Consider the following 3,617-nt stretch of genomic DNA (forward strand, 5'->3'; position numbering starts at 1 on the left):
CTAATGTCATATTTGTGAAATACGGTAAAAAAATAAGTTGGAATACCAAGTTTGACCTTGATAGCTATTACCAATCCCGAGTTATAAGCTTCCAAAGTTGAAGAAAATTGCGTTTGCCCATCTTGAAGAACCACGCCCCTTTTTTTGAGGAGTCAATATCTCGGAAACTACACATCCTATAAGGCTATTTTTTTTTTGTTGGTTTTTCATATAGTGGATCATTTTTATGGAGTTTCATAAAAATCTGAGACGGTCATACAGGAATTCTTTTTTAATCTGGTTGATTTCACATGGAATGACCCTACAATAGGTCAAAGGTAGGAATGTACCATTTCCGGTCACTATTTGAATATTTTTTTTCATTAAGACGAATATAAACATGAATCTCCTGAGCAATTTGCAATCAATTGTGAGTCTTCTGTGACCAGTACTTACCGAGATATGATAATACAAGGTCGAAGGTCAAACTTTCAAAAATCACATTTCTCGCCATTTTTGGAGAAAAAGTTGTATTACAACAAATAGGAACATGCATATTGTGAACAGTTTGAAACCAAAATCAAGTCTCTCTGACCAGTGGTTATCGAGATACAAGCGTCCAAATCAACAGGCAGCCATTTTGAAATACGCCTCCAAACGGGACTTCTCCACACCCCCCCCCCACATATCTGGGAGGTATATAGGAGCTATATTTTATCTAAATTGGTTCATCTTGCCAAAACGATCGAGAAAAAAAGGTATCCTAAAATTAGTCACGAATCTCATGAAAATGACTCTACTATAAAGCATATCTACTGTAATAACAGGGATAAATTTACCTGACTGTTTTCAAGAGGGGAAAACCTTGAATTTTGAAGAACTTAAAAGTAATTAAAAGACACCTCAGAAGTCGGGAAAACTCATTTTCCGCCTTCTAGGTATAAATATTTTCCCGGGGGAGAACCCCTGAAACCCCCCCCCCCCCTTTGGAGTTTATCGATTCAATAAAAAAAGAATACGTATGCAACTACTAATTTTTTTATTTTTATGTAGGCCTATGTATACACACATAAGGCCTATTTCCTGTAATAACAATGGGAAAAAATTACCTGACCGTTTTCAAGAGGGAAAAAATCTTGAAATTTGAAGAACTTAAAAGTAATTAAGACACCTCAGAAGTCTGAAAAATTCATTTCCCGCCATCTAGGATTCAAAATTTTTCCGGAGGAGAACCCCGGAACCCCCACTCCTTTTCTTTGGAGCTTATCGGTTCATTGAAAAAATACGTATGCAACAACTAATTTTTTTATGTATGTATACACATAACAGGCCTATTTACTGTAATAAGAATGAGAAAGTTTACCTGGCCGTTTTCAAGAGGATGAAACCTTTAATTTTGAAGAACAAAGTCATTAGAAACCTAGCTCAAAAGTCGAGAAAGGGCATTTCCCGCCATCTAGAAATCAAATTTTTTCCTTTTTGGGAAAAATGTTGACCCCCATCCCCTAGGTTTTTCCAGATCTGCATGATTCATATTCCCATTTATTTTATACCAGCCCCCCCCCCCACTTTGAAAAACGTTCCGCCGGCCCTGACTGCGTACGTAAACAATCACAAGAACTCACGAATTCACACTATTTTATGTATTGCCCAGCCTAGTCGCTTGATCATATCATCGTCGGGACGATTCTCATCAGCTCAGCTGCTCGCCAAAATTGAAAGACTGGTCATAGAAAATGCTACCAAGCTAATGAAAAAAGTGATCAGCCTCGTTTTCACCTGATTTTCCTGTCTCGTCATATTATGTTTTGTTTCTGCAATTATCGTTACATCTAAACATTTTCAATTTTTCCTGTATTTTCCCCGGACTCAGGATAGGTTAAATGAGCAATATAAGGCCACTTGTCTCATCAACGCACCCCCCCCCCCCGCCAAACCCTTAACTTTAAGGATTTTAAAATATTTAAAAAAAAACTGTACACATAAAAAAAAAACTGTACACTACAAAAGAAAAAGTTCGCTTAACTTTAAGGATTTTAAAATATTAAAAAAAAAAAAACTGTACACTTCAAAAAAAAAAAAAAAAAGTTTACACTTCTTCAAAAAAAAAGTTAACATAAAACACAAACAACACAACGATAGGATATGAAGTTTGCGAGGATAATTGGTATACTTGTACTGTATTTTCTGAAGCGTCGTTCGTTTTGGGGTTGCTGTTGTTACAATCAGTGGGTGGCGTCACGTTCAGGTGCTGACGAGGTTGGGGGGGGGGGAGGCACGGGCGGAGCACGAGGGGCCCCGACATTGTAGTTTAAAAAATATATAATATAAACTATAATACCGTAGTTTCATTCAATGGGGCCCCGACGGTTTTAAACAATAAAAGCTGGGTTCTGATGTTTGAGATCATGCTTCTGATTTTTTGCTCAATCCGCTTTGCATTGTATATAGGCGCGGCCCACGTTATTAAAACATGTTTAGTTCTCACTAAAATTGGCCTATTCTCTGTATTTATTTACACCTAGAGTACATAGGCCTATTGCAGGCCTATTCCAGTCCGAAAGTCATGTACCATTCTATGTTCTCTAACAACGCAGTTAACAGTTAATTTTTCAATTTCCAGCAAAATTTAAATAGCATCCCAAATCCTCATTTTTGAAATGTTTATAGTGCTTTTCCTTTGTTGGATCGATTGTAACTCCTGATTGTGAGGAAGCCCAAAACGAATGGCACTTCAGAAATACAGTACATTATATCAATTATTCTCTCAAACTTTATATCCTACAGTATCGCGTTGTTTGTGTTTTAAGTTTATATATTTGTTTTTTATTTTATTTTATTTATTTATTTATTTTTTTGAAACGAACATGTTTGGAATATTTTAATAACCTTAAAACATTTGATAAATGTTTATGTCTCAAATTATGGCAGTGTCCGGAGTTTGTTTTAACAACTGCATATACATATTAACAACCGTATATATATAATAAAATAAAACTCGTAGAGATGGTAATAGATTTGCCTCAAAATTTATTAAGAAAATAGACGAGATCTTTCGGGCGTAACCCTTTATCAAGTCAGTGAACAGTATAGAAAATATTACAAGTATATATAGTACATAGGTGGCTACATTATAAAAAATAGTGACCAATGACATAAGCTTGTCAAAAAATATGAGCAATCAAACGTGAATATATAACAAAAGATCACAAAACAAAGAGAACGAATGATGCAAATGCTTCATACTACGTCGGCAAAGAAGTGATTCATACATCGTCCGCAATAAAAAAAAAATAAAAAAATAAAATATATGTAATATAGTAGGCATTCATAAATCCTAAATAAAATACATATTTTATTTAGGATTTATGAATGCCTACTATATTACATATATTTTATTTCATAGTGCCTATATTTATATATATATTTTATATGGTTCCTAAATGATCTAGTATATATTTTTTTTATTGCGGACGATGTATGAATCACTTCTTTGCCGACGTAGTATGGAGCATTTGCATCCTTTGTTCTCTTTGTTTTGTGATCTTTTGTTAAATATTCACGTTTGATTGCTCATATTTTTTGACAAGCTTATGTCATTGGTCACTATTTTTTATAATGTAGCCACCTATGTACTA

Source organism: Anneissia japonica, unplaced genomic scaffold, assembly GCF_011630105.1.
Source record: "Anneissia japonica isolate Jap-2015-1 unplaced genomic scaffold, ASM1163010v1 scaffold287690_len26547_cov170, whole genome shotgun sequence".
NCBI classification, from domain to species: domain Eukaryota; kingdom Metazoa; phylum Echinodermata; class Crinoidea; order Comatulida; family Comatulidae; genus Anneissia; species Anneissia japonica.